We start from the raw sequence: 18,285 nt of genomic DNA, 5'->3' as shown, positions 1-18,285 counted from the left end.
TGGAAAATCTGCGCAACTAAAGGCGGAAGCTTTAAAGTAAGGAGCATCTGTCAAAATAGAGCTGACCGCCTGCAACAGATCAGGAAAGCAGAGGCTGGGTAAAGAAAAGAAGAATACCTGTTTCAAAAGGTCACTACCAAAGTGTGTGTTTCTTCCACTAATCCCTTCTGTGGACGGGGTGGGCTTCATGTCGGAAAACATTTGGCACTGTGAAAATATTGTGCTTGGGCAGCTGCTTGGCTATTTGATGCTGCCTGCTTTTGTGAACCAAGTTCACCTCTCTCTGTCCATTGGTGTGTGTCAAACGGCTTGGTTAGAGCACCTCAGCAAAAAGGCCATTATCGTGCATAAGCAGGAAGCATGGACATTGCCAAAGAATATTGTCTAGTTTTTCCACACGTTGAAAATCGGTCTGCTTAAGAGGTTCTTAATTCCGTGGTCTGACTTCTGGACTGAGTTGGAATAGTGTGACTTCAGTTGATGACCGCTGCTAGTACAGATTCCACTCTAGTAGACGTCCCACTGTACCCCAGAAGATTTTGACTTCTGAGCAAAAAAATGTTCTGCATGGCGAAAGAAGGACTAGGCTTTCTTTACGATAATTGCCAGGTGAGGCTGACTTTTGTCCCTGAACACTTCTCTAGAAGGTTGCTCAGGTTTGGAATCTAATGCAAGACTTCTTTTAGCTTTTGAAAACTTTTTATATTTCTGTAACATTTTTGTGAGGGATTGTGAATCTCAAACCCAGGTCTACAGATCCCCAGGTAGTCCTCAGACCTCTGCCACCTCCTATCAGCTCACTGGTACCATCAGGGGAGTATGGGCTGGTGGCCATAGACACCTCCCACAAAGCTTCTGATTGGCAGAGATGTCTGGCCTCTCTGATTTGGCTCAGACTCCTTACTTAAGCCAGAAAGGGGGGTGGGGGTTGGGACATAGGACATTGTCTAAGCAACTAGGCTGGCTGCTATCTTGGACCCTGCCTTCTCGCCTGACTCCTGAGTCCTGCATTGTTCCTGATTCCTGCCTTCCTGTCCTGTTCTTGATTCTTGCCCTCCTGTCTTGTTCCTGATCCCTGCTTTACACTCCTGGCTACTGACTCTGGCTCTGACCCTTGGCTTGACTCCTGACTCAGTCATCCGCTCTGACCTCTGGTTCCAGTACCTGATTCTTGCTCTGACCATTTTCTCTGACCAATAGGTCTGACCGCCTTCATCCCACTCTACAACACATTTAAACTTAAAGTCTAAACTTGACTGAGTTACTTCTTCCAATGGAGAGGAAAGAAAAGCTATAGCCAAACACTCTAGAAGTGACATCTTCTAGATTTAAGATCTTCTAATGTACTGTCAGCTTCATCCAGGTCTTCTCATGCAGGAGTGGAAACAGTAAATTGAATTTGCACAAGAATGCATCATACATTTGGAGGTAGTCCCTGTGCAGAAAACATAATCACTGTATTTCTAGCATAAACACTTGATTTAAGCGCTTGTTGAGTTCAAGAATGAGGAAGGGGCCCTGGTAAGGAATAGTGGCTTTTGAAGTGGAAGCAGTTTCTCTTGTCTGCCAAGTTGCTGTTGCAGACGACATGTAGCTACTACTACTTTCGGTGAAGGCCTTTCACCTATGGTGGAGAAATATGGTGGGTAGCATTAAGGTGAAGGCAGTGGGTTTCATGACCATTCTGTATGGCTTGATGGGTCAGGGTTTACAAAAGTCTGGACTAACACCATAATTAGAACCCTACCAAATTCCAAGCCATGAAAAATGCGTCATGGACTGTGAAATCTGGTCTCCTCCCATGAAATCTGGTCTGCTTTTACAGATTTCATGGGGGGAGACCAGTGTTACTCAAATTGGGGGTCCTGACCCAAAAGGGAGTTGCAGGGAGGTCATAAGGCTATTTTGGGGGGGGTGTGTCACAGTGTTGCCACCCATACTTCTGTGCTGCCTTCAGAGCTGAGCGGCTGGAGAGCAGTAGCTGTTGGCTGGGTGCCCAGCTCTGAAGGCAGCGCCCTGCCAGCAGCAGTGCAGAAGTAAGGGTAGCAGTACCACAACTCTCCCTACAATAACCTTGTGACCGCCCCCCAACTTTTTGTGTCAAGACCCCTGCTATTATAGCACCATGAAATTTCAGATTTAAATAGCTGAAATAATGAAATTTATGATATTTAAAATCCTATGACTGTGAAATTAATGAAAATGAACTGTAAATTTGGTAAGGCCCTACCCATTGGACTAGGTGGTTTACAAACATTAAAAGACACTAAACTCATGGGGATAGGTGTCATCTAATTTAAATGACTAGTTATGATCTTTCATGGGATGGGGTGTAGGGAATCCTTATTTTCACCCTGCCTCACCTGTTTTTCTGCGGTGGTGGGATATTTCTTTAGTAGGTGGCATGAATAGCGGTAGCACTACTACCTGGGCATACCATAGTTTTTTTCCTAACCAGACTATAAAGGCAGCTGCTGTCAAGGAAGAACTAACCCTGGTATGAGAAGTGAGGGAAGCAATTGCCATCCTGAGTACTAAGGATCTGAAAAATATCTTGCAACACCCTTTAATATAGAGATGAATTGTTAACACATAATTGTTTGAAATATGGATATAGTTTTGTGACTGTAATACATTAAGAATAAATATATCTTGGTTTACCAAATTTACCCTATATGTGTCACCATGTACAGTATTATTATAGCTTTGCATTAGTGGAGATGGTGTTCATTCTCATTTGGTCTGTTTTACATTAATGCAGTTTTTAGTGTTTTTTATTTTAACATTGTTTGAATTACACCACTAGTTACTGTTACCACAGATATAGCACATTTCCATTAACGTAAACCCCCATCTAGCAAGACTAAGACTGTAAATTCCCTCAGGTAGGGATCCACTAAATTCTGGCTAAGTTCCTTTCCTACCCTCATCGGCACAGTATCTGAGAGCCTTCTGATAGTGCTTTAAATGACATGACTAGTGTGTCGTTTGGTTAGTTTTTCTCTCTCCCCCCAAAGGGAGAATTGTGTGTGCAGTGTAGTATCATCTTATTTGTTATACAGTAGACACTTGTTTGCAGCAACACCTTGTAAGACCAACCACTGCTTACGAGCAACGTTTCCCCTGGGAACACTTTTTCTACTGTGAATTGTGGGGGAGAAGGGGGGAGAGCGATAGCTCAGTGGTTTGAGCATTGGCCTGCTAAACCCAGGGTTGCGAGTTCAATCCTTGAGGGGGTCATTTAGGGATCTGGGGCAAAAATTGGGGGTTAGTCCTGCTTTAAGCAGGGGGTTGGACTAGATGACCTCCTGAGGTCCCTTCCAGCCCTGAAATTCTATGATTCTATTCTGTTCTAATTATTGACACTCCCCATAACAGCAACAGCTGCTTTGGAGCAACATAGCAAAAGGGCACCGCTTTGTTGCTACTAATGAGCGTCTACTGTAGCGTTTTAAAATTCTTCTTATATGTACATGTTGCTATGTGTTTATACTAGGGAAGTCAAGGTCAAAAGTGTGTCATAAGATCATACTGTTTGACTGGAAAGCACCTAGCAAGTTTTGGACGCTGTAAATGGTGTGCCTGCCCTGGAGAAACCTCTTCTGGGCTAGTGTGGCTCTGTCTTGGTCATCCTCAGTTTCCCTTCACAGAGGCTTTCTTCTTCAATATTATGCTGTTTTATTATCCTTTACTGTTTGAATAAAAATAAAGGCTTCAGAGTCCAAATTGCACCTCTACCTGACTGGACGAGTTGTCTTTTTATTCCCTGGGAGTCTTCTGTCTGCTCTAGCTCACAGTTCTCCTCCAAGCTGGAGTGTTAATTCAGTCCTCCTTTCCCCTCATAAGAATGGCCATACTGTGTCAGACCAAAGGTCCATCTAGCCCAGTATCCTGTCTCTGATAGTGGCCAATGCCAGATGTTTCAGAGGGAATTAATAGAACAGGGAAATTTTGAGCGGTCCATTCCCTGTCATCCAGCTTCTGGCAGTTGGAGGTTTAGGGACACCCAGAGTGTAGGATTTCATCCCTGACCATCTTGGCCTATAGCCATTGATGGATGTATTGTACATGAATTTATCTAGTTCTTTTTTGAACCTGTTACAATTTTGGCCTTCACAACATCTCCTGGCAGAGAGTTCCACAGGTTGACTGTGTGTTGTGTGAAGACTTACTTCCTAATGTATGTTTTACACCTGCTGCCTATTAATTTAATTGGGTAACCCCTAGTCCTTGTGTTATGTGAAGAGGTAAATACCTCTTCCCTATTCACTTTCTCCACCCCATTCATGATTTTATAGACCTTTGTCATATCCCCCCTCACTTAGTCATCTCTTGTCTAAGCTGAAAAATTCTCATATGAAACTGTTCCATACCCCAGTCATTTTCGTTGCTCTTCTCTGCATCTTTTCCAATTCTAATTTATATTTTTTGAGATGAGGATACCAAAACTGCATGCTGTATTCAACAAGTGGGGTTACCAGGGATTTATATACTTCAGGCTAAGAAGGGTTGTGTTTCCCAAATTTAAAAAAAAAAAAAAGTTTTTGTGCCTAGTCAGGCTAACCTGCTGGAGAGAGATCACCCCCATTTGTCAGCTAGATGTCTCTAATCTCTCTCCCCTGTTCAACTTCCTCTTTCTGTTTAAATAAGGAAGTCCAAGGTTGAGCAGGCAATCTCCTTGATTATCCCAGGCTGTGAGCTCCTGGCTGACTCTTAAAGGGCTAGTACACTCCTTCACAGACCCTATATATAAATAGTGATACTAGGACATGTCCTCAATTGTTGTAAAATGGTGCAGCTTTATTAAAATCCGTGAAGTTGTGCTGAAGATCTGGCCCACTATGTGCAGGGGTGCTGTGAGAACCACAAGTTGAAATTTATTGGTTCAGTTAATATCTTAACTTTGATGTGAAATAATTGTAGCTTTTGAAAGAATATTCCATATATTTTCCTAAACCGGTTCAGATTGGTTTCCCTTAGACATGGGCAAGTCTGATAAAAGCAAAACAGCTATCTAAAGCACCACAACAAATTCTACTCTCCATGAAGTTGGAATTATGGAAAATGTCCTTCAGCTTTGGGGTGGAATGACATAATTTGTGATGCCTTTTTATTCCTACCTCTTGTCTGAACAGAAATAAACAATTGTTCATGTTTAGTTGTCTCAATTGAGGGATTACTAACATAAAAATAAGAGTACTGCCATGTGAAAGATCTTAGAATCCTTTGGGTAATAGCTTTACCAATTAGTGACTGAGATAAACCATGCCACCAATATTTCAGTGCCCTTTAGCGCTCGCTGGCGTTTCATCAATTGATCATCTGATCCCATTCCTGCCCTCTGTGATGGGAGACGGAGTGCGGGTATTCCTTAGTTATGCCAAAAATGCAATTCTAAAAGAGATCCAAAGCGTCTCATATACCTGGTTGCACAACCCTTTGGGACAATGCGGATGTACAGGACTTTGAGCCCTGCATGTGAGCATGTGGAAAAGATGCTGTACAGAGGTATGAAATAATGCAGAGTGGTGATCAAACTGCTTAAAACTTCCCCAAAATGTTCATAGTGTAGATTGTCACGTGGACACCTCCCTCTTCATTAACGATCCTACATATCTGTGACAACTTGAGAAATTGTTTACCTAGAAAAATAATGCTGGGAAAAGACTTAATAAGACAGAAAATATCACATATTGTCTCTTTATAAATCCACGGTACGCCCACATCTTGAATACTGCATGCAGATATGGTCACCCCATCTCAAAAAAGATCTATTGGACTTGGAAAAGGCCAGAAAAGGGCAACAAAAATAATTAGGGGTGTGGAGCTGTCGTGGAGTGTGGGGGAATCAGGGCCCTGCACCCTCCTCTTCCTGTGATTCCCCATGACTCTCAGCCAGCCAGTAGAACGGAAGGTTTATTAGATGACAGGAACACAGTTCCAAACAGAGCTTCTAGGTACAAACAGGACCCCTCAGTCAGGTCCCTCCGGGGGGCAGGGAGCTTAGACCCCAGACTTGGGGCTCCCTCTGTTTCCCCAGACCACTCCAAACTGAGACCCCCTCCAGCAGTCTCACCTAGCCTCCCCCTGGCTCCTCCTCCAGCCTTAGTCCAGTTACCTGGGCAAAGGTGTCACCTGGCCCCAACCCCCTTCCTGGCTCAGGTTACAGGCTCAGGTATCATCCCTCAAGTGAAGTCACCCCCTGTTATCCCATCCCCAATGCAGACAGTCCCAGTAAAACTCCCCTGCGACATCCCCAGGTCAGTCCTCCCCACTCCCTGCTCTGTCACAGGAGCGGATGTCGTATGAGGAGAGATTAATAAGACTGGACTTTTCAGCTTGGAAAAGAGAGGAGTGAGGGGGAGGGATATGAGAGAGATCTATAAAATCATGACTAGTGTGGAGAAAGTAAATAAGGAAGTGTTATTTACTTCTTCCCATAACACAAGAAGTAGGGGCCACCAAATGAATCATAGAATCATAGAATATCAGGGTTGGAAGGGACCCCAGAAGGTCATCTAGTCCAACCCCCTGCTCGAAGCAGGACCAATTCCCAGTTAAATCATCCCAGCCAGGGCTTTGTCAAGCCTGACCTTAAAAACCTCTAAGGAAGGAGATTCTACCACCTCCCTAGGTAACGCATTCCAGTGTTTCACCACCCTCTTAGTGAAAAAGTTTTTCCTAATACCAATCTAAACCTCCCCCATTGCAACTTGAGACCATTACTCCTCGTTCTGTCATCTGCTACCATTGAGAACAGTCTAGAGCCATCCTCTTTGGAACCCCCTTTCAGGTAGTTGAAAGCAGCTATCAAATCCCCCCTCATTCTTCTCTTCCGCAGACTAAACAATCCCAGCTCCCTCAGCCTCTCTTCATAAGTCATGTGCTCTAGACCCCTAATCATTTTTGTTGCCCTTCGCTGGACTCTCTCCAATTTATCCACATCTTTCTTGTAGTGTGGGGCCCAAAACTGGACACAGTACTCCAGATGAGGCCTCACCAGTGTCGAATAGAGGGGAACGATCACGTCCCTCGATCTGCTCGCTATGCCCCTACTTATACATCCCAAAATGCCATTGGCCTTCTTGGCAACAAGGGCACACTGTTGACTCATATCCAGCTTCTCGTCCACTGTCACCCCTAGGTCCTTTTCCGCAGAACTGCTGCCTAGCCATTCGGTCCCTAGTCTGTAGCGGTGCATTGGATTCTTCCATCCTAAGTGCAGGACCCTGCACTTATCCTTATTGAACCTCATCAGATTTCTTTTGGCCCAATCCTCCAATTTGTCTAGGTCCTTCTGTATCCTATCCCTCCCCTCCAGCGTATCTACCACTCCTCCCAGTTTAGTATCATCCGCAAATTTGCTGAGAGTGCAATCCACACCATCCTCCAGATCATTTATGAAGATATTGAACAAAACCGGCCCCAGGACCGACCCCTGGGGCACACCACTTGACACCGGCTGCCAACTAGACATGGAGCCATTGATCACTACCTGTTGAGCCCGACAATCTAGCCAGCTTTCTACCCACCTTATGGTGCATTCATCCAGCCCATACTTCCTTAACTTGCTGACAAGAATACTGTGGGAGACCGTGTCAAAAGCTTTGCTAAAGTCAAGAAACAATACATCCACTGCTTTCCCTTCATCCACAGAACCAGTAATCTCATCATAAAAGGCGATTAGATTAGTCAGGCATGACCTTCCCTTGGTGAACCCATGCTGACTGTTCCTGATCACTTTCCTCTCATGTAAGTGCTTCAGGATTGATTCTTTGAGGACCTGCTCCATGATTTTTCCAGGGACTGAGGTGAGGCTGACTGGCCTGTAGTTCCCAGGATCCTCCTTCTTCCCTTTTTTAAAGATTGGCACTACATTAGCCTTTTTCCAGTCATCCGGGACTTCCCCCATTCGCCACGAGTTTTCAAAGATAATGGCCAAGGGCTCTGCAATCACAGCCGCCAATTCCTTCAGCACTCTCGGATGCAACTCGTCCGGCCCCATGGACTTGTGCACGTCCAGCTTTTCTAAATAGTCCCTAACCACCTCTATCTCCGCAGAGGGCTGGCCATCTCTTCCCCATTCTGTGATGCCCAGCGCAGCAGTCTGGGAGCTGACCTTGTTAGTGAAAACAGAGGCAAAAAAAGCATTGAGTACATTAGCTTTTTCCACATCCTCTGTCACTAGGTTGCCTCCCTCATTCAGTAAGGGGCCCACACTTTCCTTGGCTTTCTTCTTGTTGCCAACATACCTGAAGAAACCCTTCTTGTTACTCTTGACATCTCTTGCTAGCTGCAGCTCCAGGTGCGATTTGGCCCTCCTGATATCTTTCCTACATGCCCGAGCAATATTTTTATACTCTTCCCTGGTCATATGTCCAACCTTCCACTTCTTGTAAGCTTCTTTTTTATGTTTAAGATCCGCTAGGATTTCACCATTAAGCCAAGCTGGTCGCCTGCCATATTTACTATTCTTTCGACTCATCGGGATGGTTTGTCCCTGTAACCTCAACAGGGATTCCTTGAAATACAGCCAGCTCTCCTGGACTCCTTTCCCCTTCATGTTAGTTCCCCAGGGGATCCTGGCCATCTGTTCCCTGAGGGAGTCGAAGTCTGCTTTCCTGAAGTCCAGGGTCCGTATCCTGCTGCTTACCTTTCTTCCCTGCGTCAGGATCCTGAACTCAACCAACTCATGGTCACTGCCTCCCAGATTCCCATCCACTTTTGCTTCCCCCACTAATTCTACCCGGTTTGTGAGCAGCAGGTCAAGAAAATGAAATTAATAGGCAGCAAGTTTAAAACAAACAAAAGGAAGTATTTTTTCACACAATGCACAGTCAAACTGTGGAACTCCTTGCCAGAGGATGTTGTGAAGGCCAAGACTATAACAGGATTCAAAAAAGAACTAGATAAATTCATGGAGGATAGGTCCATCAATGGCTATTAGCCAAGATGGGCAGGGATGGTCGTCTTAGTGACTGTTTGCCAGAAGCTGGGAACGTGCGACAGGGGATGGATCACTTGATGATAACCTGTTGTGTTCATTCCCTCTGGGGCCCTTGGCATTGGCCACTGTTGGAAGACCGGATACTGGGCTAGAGGGACCCTTGGTCTGACCCAGACTGGCCGTTCTTATGTTCTTATCTAGTGTGTTTTTAGCTCTCTTTAATGTGTTAAGGGAGGCATTCTTTTCTAAGTGTTGATCACACTCTGTTTACTTTTGTTCTATATCTTCTTTCTTTACATTTGTTTGTTTGCTTCAGCACCATTTGGCCAGACAGCTCTCTCTGGACCCCTAGTTATCAGCCACAGTTTGGGAGCCTCTGGCCTAGAACAAAATAGCTTTAATGTTTTATATTTTTTTTCCAGTGGAGGGATTTGGGCTTTTGGAGCAGTTGAGATCAAAGGAACATAATATGATGGATGATTTGAGTTATATTGAAGACTATCATTCAGTGCAGTTTTCACAGCAAGAAGTTACGGCAAATGTATCTTTGTCAAAGAAAATGGATGAAATTCTGGTTTCATTGAAGTCAGTGGGAAAGCTCCCGTTGACTTTAATGGGGCCAAGATATAATCCAGTGATTTTAGTCAATCTAATTTATCAAATCATAACTGTAATATTGCCAGTCCCAAGTGCTCAAAAATAATCAGGCTCCCCAAAATCATGGAACTTTAAAACATCATTTTGTGTTTTTTATTTACATGCCTACTTTTGAATTTTAGAGTACACTTGGATCACATATTCAAGCTCTTCTCTGCAATCATGAGAGCTAGAAACATACTGTTTTTTCAAATGAAAGTGGAGAGACTAACTTACTTGCACAATTCCAGGAGCTACGATTCTCAGAAATTTTTTTCTGAGAATCGTGATAAAATTGTGAGTTGCAACACTATTTTGTGTGTGATTTATGTATCAGGGTTCCTGTCAGCTGCTACATTGCTGTGAATCCTCTGTTCTTTCCTCAAGTTCCAGGTGCCTGTCTTGCAGGACTCCTTCCCTCTGAAGAATGAATGTTAATACTCTGCATGTACTGGCTAGTAGAGTGTACAAGCCATGAGGGTGATATTTTTCTTGATGCTTCTCCTCCCAGAGTACGTCACCACTCAGTTCTCTTATGGCTGCGCCAGTGCTGCTGCTTGTGTGCCTTTGTACTAACTTGATTTCTGATAGCTTATGTTCTGATCTTTCATTGCTCTGGTTCAGTTTTATTCTGCACTTAGTCACGAGGTAACCATTGTTGGTGAATGGCTGGTATAGGTCATAAGCACCAGGAGTGCCATGTTAGCAACATTTGTTGTTTGACTCTGATGCTGTGTTCTCATGCGATGAAGCATAACCCAGAAGACACAAAATTCCAGTATCAGTTTACCTTTAGTGATGTCTCTTGCAGCTATATTGTATTTCATTTGTTCAGTTTTAATTTAATTTACATTTTGTGTATATGTATTAATTGACAAAATAACAAAACAGCTGATACAGGACTTGGTCAAGAATTAAAGGAGGGTAATATAATTAATGCCAATCAACATGGGTTTACGGAAAATAGATTTTGTCTAACATAATCTCTTCAGAGATCTAGCTTGGTTGATAAAGGTAATAGTGTTGAGATAATAGACTTCTGTAAGGCATTTGACTTGGTTCTGTATGGCATTTTGATTAAGAAACTAGAATGATACAAAATCAACATGGCACATGTTAAATGATTAAAAACAGGCTAACTGACAAGTCTCCAAATGTAACTGTAAACAGGGAATTGTCACTGAGCGGCTGTGTTTCTAGAGGGGTCCTGCAAAAATTGGTTCTTGGCACTCTGCTCTGCTGTTAATCATTTTAATCAGTGACCTGCTAGAAAACATAATCATTAGTGACCAAGTTTGTAGATGACACAAAGATAGAGGAAAGTGGTTAATGAAGAAGACAGGTCACTGGCACAGAGTTATCTGGATCATTTAGGCACAAGCAAACAATATGTTTCAGTGCAGCCAAATGTGAAGTCATACATGTAGGAACTAAGAATGCAGGACATGCATATTGGCTGAGAGGGACTCTACCTTGCGAAGCAGTGACTCTCTGAAAGTACTTGGGGGTTATGGGGATAATCAGCTGAACATAAGATGATGGTGCAAAGTTGCACGGAAAAGGGCTAACGTGATCGTTGGATGTATAAACATGGGAATATTGAGTAGGTGTAAGAAGGTTATATGGCCTCTGTATTTGGCACTGGTACAGATGCTACTGAAATATCCTTCCCAGATGGATGTTGATAAATTAGCAAGGGTTCAGAGGGAAGCCACGGGAATGATGAAAGAACTGGAAAACCTGCTTTATAGTGATACTTGGGGAGTTCGATCTATTTAGGTTAACAAAGAGAAGTTTAAGGGCTGATTTGATCAGTCTGTAAGTATTTACATGGGGAACAGGAATTTGATGATAGAGGACTCTTCAGTCTACCAGACAAAGGCATACTAAGATTCCAGTAGGTGAAGCCAGACAAATTCAGACTAGAAATGAGGTGCAGATTTTTAACAGTGAGGATAATTAACCACTGGAATAATTTACCAAGGATTGTGGTGGATTCTCCATCACTGCATAATTTTAAATCAACGTTGCATGTTTTTCTAACAAAGATGCTCTAGTTCAAACAGGAATTCATTCAGTGAAATCCTGTGGTGTGTGTTATGCAGGAGGTCAGACTAGATGACCTCAGTGGTTCCTTCTGGCTTTTTTCAAGAATGACTTGAACAGTGCTATCTAGCCTTTTATTAGAGGCTGCTGTACAACTTGCTTCCTAGACTGTTACAGTTAGGGTTCAGGGCTGGGTTAGTAACCTAACGTCTGCTTTAGTTTGTGTTGTCATTGAGGCATAAGCCAAGCGAGAGGGTCCCAGGCCACAGAAATGGGAAAACAGCAAAGTAAAATTTCCAGTGGATTAGTTTGTACAAAGCCATGGACTAAAATTTGGGCTGGCCAGCCCTGATAAAGATCAGTCTCTGTGACACCCAAGTAGTTGATTATAACCTTGGCTTCCTTTTTAATTGTGTATTCATTTATTTTACAGATCAGCAGTTTGTGGAGATTAAGGACACACAAAAGGAACATCTGCTTTTAAGGTATGGAATCACCTCTCATTAAAGATACATTCCATATTTGAAATCCACAAAATTTTGAAGGAGAATCATTGGTGCATACATACTGAAACATCAGTTGGAAAAACGTAGCCATAATATGGTGTGTGGAGACTGCTTAGGCTCCCGCTGGAGTTTAGCAGCAAAGCTGGGCAGGCAGGTCCAGCTGCTTCAGCTGATTGGGGATGAAATGGGGAGTGTAGTCTGGTAGAATCTGTAAGTCCTAATGCTAGGCATTGTGTGTGGGACCCTCCCATGGAAGTCTCTGCAGAATGAATATGTGCTGAAAGCATTTTAACAACATGAATTCCTTCCCTTTTTTTTGGAAGATCTTCAGTTTTCCTTGTTTTGCTCAGGTTCTCAGACTTGAGGCTTCTTTATTGCTTCTGGCACTTGCATCTGCTCAGTTTTAGGTAGCAGAGTCTAAATGTGGTCCAAAGGATGTAATTTCTGGCAGGCTGGACCTCTTCCCTTTTCCTGCTTCTTCTATCAGTTTTTTCCTCCTTTACCGCAGCCTTTCTGGTCTCGTGTTGTGTCGTCTGTTTGTTCTGCTGATGCAGAGTTTGAGTGACCCAGTTGTACACGATTCTTTTGTGGGGAAGAGGTGAGTCTGACTTAGCTTGACAGCATGTTTGGATGAAGTAATTAATAAACCTTGAGCTTGTCACTACCCTAGGCTCAAATGCCACACTTGTTCTTGAATAACAGAAGGTGCTGTGTAGCCATACTGCTTCATTGTGGTGCACTGGCTCACGTAGCCAAGGGATGATTAAGGAGGTAAGCATATCTGTTCCATGAGACCCTGTGTGCTTGCATATACTAGCAAATAATTAAGAATAATTCTGTAACCATTGACTATTTGAGTTGAGAAGGGCATAGGCTATAATGTAGGAGTATACATGTGACAATGGCTAATTAAATTGCTAAGTACCTTCATATTGTAAAATGTTACCCATTTTTTTTTTTTTCAAGCCTCTGCTGTTCCTCAGACTTAGAGGTGTTTGGCTAACGCAGTATGTTTCTTCCTGTCTCCACCCAAATTGTGATACAGATACACCAAACAAATCCATGAAATGTACAAAATTAGTATGAGAGGTTGCCATCAAAGTCCATACTTACCTACTGTTAACACCCAGTGATACCTGAGATACTTCAGTATATAGAATTAGAACAGGAAATAATTCTGTTAGGTACTAAATGGTAGATGTTGGATTTTTAATGGCAAACCACTGTACTTGGAATGACTAGTTAAAACTGCCCACCCCCTGGAAATTCAGTTATCTCAACTGCATCTTTAAATTGTCCCCACTTCTGTCAGTGTGGAACAAGCTTTATCTTGAATACCTCTTTCTTGGAGGATCTTAACCAGCTACTAGTGTAGAGGTTGGAAAGGTTTGTCTGATTTAATTCACAGTCAAACTTAGGCCTGGTCTGCCCCAGGGGGGCGTAGGAGGGGTCGACCTAAGATGCCCAACTTCAGCTACGAGACTAGCGTAGCTGAAGTCGACATATCTTAGGTCAACTTACCTCGCATCCTCACGGCATAGGGTCAACTGCTGTCGCTCTCCCTTCGACTCCGCTTCCGCCTCTCGCCCCGGTGGAGTACAGGAGTCAACGGCAGAGCAATTGGGTATCGATTTATTGCATCTACACTAGACACGATAAATTGATCCCCGATAAATCGATCACTACCCGCGGATCTGGCGGGTAGTGTAGACATACCCTAAGTAAAGCTTTCCAGCATCCACTCATAACCTGATTTATAAAAGCCAGCTTTAGTGATAGGTTTCAGAGTAGCAGCCATGTTAGCCCCCAACTAAAACCTTCCCAACACATCATCAAGGATCTACAACCTATCCTGAAGGACGACCCATCATTCTCTCAAATCTTGGAGACAGGCCAGTCCTTGCTTACAGACAGCCCCGCAACCTGAAGCAAATACTCACCAGCAACCATACACCACACCACAGAACCACTAACCCAGGAACCTATCCTTGCAACAAAGCCCGTTGCCAACTGTGTCCACATATCTATTCAGGGGACACCATCACAGCGCCTAATCACATCAGCCACACTATCAGAGGCTCGTTCACCTGCACATCTACCAATGTGGTGTATGCCATTGTGTGCCAGCAATGCCCCTCTGCCATGTACGTTGGTCAAACTGGACAGTCTCTACGTAAAAGAATAAATAGACACAAATCAGATGTCAAGAATTATAACATTCATAAACCAGTCGGAGAACACTTCAATCTCTCTGGTCACTCGGTCTCTGACCTAAAAGTCGTAATATTACAACAAAAAGACTTCAACAACAGACTCCAACGAGAGACTGCTGAATTGGAATTAATTTGCAAACTGGATGCAATTAACTCAGGCTTGAATAGAGACTGGGAGTGGATGAGTCATCACACAAAGTAAAACTATTTCCCCATGTTTATTCCTCCCTCCCCCCGACGTTCTTGTTAACTACTGGAAATGGCCCACCTTGATTATCACTACAAAAGGTGTCCCCCCCCCCCCGTACCCCCCACCCGCTCTCCTGCTGGTAATAGCTCATCTTAAGTGATCACTCTCCTTACAGTGTGTATGATAACACCCATTTTTTCATGTTCTGTGTGTATATAAATCTCCTCACTGTATTTTCCACTGAAGGCATCCGATGAAGTGAGCTGTAGCTCATGAAAGCTTATGCTCAAATAAATTGGTTAGTCTCTAAGGTGCCACAAGTACTCCTTTAGTTTTAGTGATATGATATTGTGTATTACAGCCAAGGTGGATAAAAAAATCAGGTTATTTAATTTAAATTAAATGTTCATTTTGTAAAAATAAAACTATTTAAAATTAAATTTGAAATTTTGACAACCTATATTAAGGCTTAAACATAATATAAGTATTTCAGTTAATTTAAAAAAAAAAAGCAGTACATGTATGTTTGTCAAATTTATTCATATAACTGCTTAAATAAACGTGTATAGATACTGTACATCTTCTTGGTTAGCAAAAAGAAGTACCAAAATTAGTGCGTGAAGGCTATGTTTAGTTGCAAAAAAACTTGTTTTGATGGTTACCAGTGAGCATCAACTTTTCTTGAGGAAAATAACTAAATAGTTCAAAAACAAAACAAGATTAAAATCAATTATTTAAAAAAACAAAGGTTACTGCTTACTGATTTAAATCATGATTAAATCTGATTTTAAATCTTTGATTTAAATCCATCTACTGTGAACACAGCCAGTTGATTTATTTGGCAGAGAGCCATAATACAAAGGGGAAGCCACCCTAAGCTGTTTTCTTCTTTAAAAGCTCTTTGACTAATAGCCAAATACATTGGCTTATCATGCTTGGGTGGGGGATGGGAGGTCGTGATGGCTTCTGAGTTCAGTTCATGCTTCTCACTCAGTGTTTCTGGCCCTGGATATTGTTAAAGGGAGAGCGATGGTGGAAGGTGGGGCCTTGCCTTTCTAAAGCAGGGATTTAGAAATATAAGCAACTCATAGCAGAGAATGTGGGAGTCTTGACACCCTCCCCCTCCCCCCCTTGCTCTGGACTGCAACTTTTCCCATTCAAACTTCTGATTAGCAATGACTGAAGAAACTCTGTACCTATCAGGGCATTTTTCTTGCTGTTCAGGAGTCAGTCTGGAATATTGCTATTTTCTTGGTTGTCTCATTGACAATCAGGGCAAAATGTGCCTTACACTTTTTTTTTTCTTTAACCTGCATCTCTTACTGATTTGAGGGTTTTCAATCTCCCCTTCTTTTTCTTTGTATAGAAATCAACCTAGAAATGTAATGTAGACTTGAGGCAGGCTGGCTCAAAGGTTGTTGGCAGTATTTGCCATCACCCTTTTTGATACCTGCTGTTAAATTTTCAGAACATGAAAATCAAGCAGGTGTTTCCCAAAGAGCTTGTTCGGCAGCGAAAAGCATTTCCCGAAACACTTTATCCTGGTAGGCCTAACCCATGCTCATTGGCTCTCGAGTCGGTCCGCTAGCCAGATGTGTAAAGTTAACTTCCTTACCCATAACCAACCTTCCACACAAACTTCCTGGTGGCTGGACTTTACTAAAACTAGACAAGCCATTTACAACACACACTTTGCTTCTCTACAAAAGAAAAAGGACACTAAACTTTCTAAACTACTACATGCCACAAGGGGCCACAGCAATGGTTCCCTCAACCCACCCAACACTATTGTTAACCTATCCAACTATACTCTCAGCCCAGCAGAAGCAGCTGTCCTATCTTGGGGCCTCTCCTTCTGCCCCTCCACCCCCACAAACATGATACAGTTCTGTGGTGACCTAGAATCCTATTTTCGATGTCTCCGACTCAAGGAATATTTCCAACATACCTCTGAACAACATACTAATCCACAGAGACCTCCCTACCAACACTACAAAAAGAAGGATTCTAGGTGGACTCCTCCTGAAGGTCGAAACAGCAGACTGGACTTCTACATAGAGTGCTTCCGCCGACGTGCACGGGCTGAAATTGTGGAAAAGCAGCATCACTTGCCCCATAACCTCAGCCGTGCGGAACACAATGCCATCCACAGCCTCAGAAACAACTCTGACATCATAATCAAAAAGGCTGACAAAGGAGGTGCTGTTGTCATCATGAATAGGTCGGAATATGAACAAGAGGCTGCTTGGCAGCTCTCCAACACCACTTTCTACAAGCCATTACCCTCTGATCCCACTGAGAGTTACCAAAAGCAACTACAGCATTTGCTCAAGAAACTCCCTGCTCAAGAAAATCCGCACGGACACACCCCTGGAACCCCGAGCTGGGATATTCTATCTACTACCCAAGATCCATAAACCTGGAAGCCCTGGGCGCCCCATCAGGATTGTCTGGATTGTCATCAGGATTGCCCCATCACAGCAGGATTGTCTGGCTATGTAGACTCCCTCCTCAGGCCCTACGCTACCAGCACTCCCAGCTACCTTCGAGACACCACTGAGTTCCTGAGGAAACTACAATCCATCGGTGATCTTCCTGATAACACCATCCTGGCCACTATGGATGTAGAAGCCCTCTACACCAACATTCCACACAAAGATGGACTACAAGCCGTCAAGAACACTATCCCCGATAATGTCACAGCTAACCTGGTGGCTGAACTTTGACTTTGTCCTTACCCATAACTATTTTACATTTGGGGACAATGTATACCTTCAGATCAGCGGCACTACTATGGGTACCTGCATGGCCCCCACAGTATGCCAACATTTTTATGGCTGACTTAGAACAACGCTTCCTCAGCTCTCGTCCCCTAACGCCCCTACTCTACTTGCGCTATATTGATGACATCTTCATCATCTGGACCCATGGAAAAGAAGCCCTTGAGGAATTCCACCATGATTTCAACAATTTCCATCCCACCATCAACTTCAGCCTGGTCCAGTCCACACAAGAGATCCACTTCCTGGACACTACAGTGCTAATAAACGATGGTCACATAAACACCACCCTATACCAGAAACCTACTGACCGCTATTCCTACCTACATGCCTCCAGCTTTCACCCTGACCACACCACACGATCCATCGTCTACAGCCAAGCTCTGCAATACAACCGCATTTGCTCCAAGCCCTCAAACAGAGACAAACACCTACAAGATCTCTATCAAGCATTCTTACAACTACAATACCCACCTGCGGAAGTGAAGAAACAGATTGATAGAGCCAGAAGAGTTCCCAGAAGTCACCTACTACAGGACAGGCCTAACAAAGAAACTAACAGAACGCCACTAGCCGTCACCTTCAGCCCCCAACTAAAACCCCTCCAATGCATTATTAAGGATCTACAACCTATCCTGAAGGATGACCCAACACTCTCACAAATCTTGGGAGACAGACCAGTCCTTGCCTACAGACAGCCCCCCAACCTGAAGCAAATACTCACCAGCAACCACATACCACACAACAGAACCACTAACCCCGGAACCTATCCTTGCAACAAAGCCCGTTGCCAACTGTGCCCACATATCTATTCAGGGGACACCATCACAGGGCCTAATAACATCAGCCACACTATCAGAGGCTCGTTCACCTGCACATCCACCAATGTGATATATGCCATCATGTGCTGGCAATGCCCTTCTGCCATGTACATTGGTCAAACTGAACAGTCTCTACGTAAAAGAAT

At 43.5% G+C, this 18,285-nt stretch overlaps 1 protein-coding gene across 7 annotated transcripts in view; it reads left to right on the top strand.

Moving 5' to 3' along the window:
- The window catches only part of MAP4 (microtubule associated protein 4), a 276,127-nt gene that overhangs the window by 46,164 nt on the left and 211,678 nt on the right, over positions 1-18,285 (top strand). For all 7 annotated transcript variants that reach the window (XM_074946503.1, XM_074946504.1, XM_074946502.1 and 4 more), the window contains exon 2: positions 12,063-12,114. The gene's annotated coding sequence lies outside the window, so the exon portion shown is untranslated. The remainder of the gene's footprint in view (positions 1-12,062; positions 12,115-18,285) is intronic.

This window comes from Natator depressus, chromosome 2 (assembly GCF_965152275.1).
Source record: "Natator depressus isolate rNatDep1 chromosome 2, rNatDep2.hap1, whole genome shotgun sequence".
NCBI lineage: Eukaryota > Metazoa > Chordata > Testudines > Cheloniidae > Natator > Natator depressus.
This window is presented reverse-complemented; position numbering and strand designations above follow the sequence as displayed.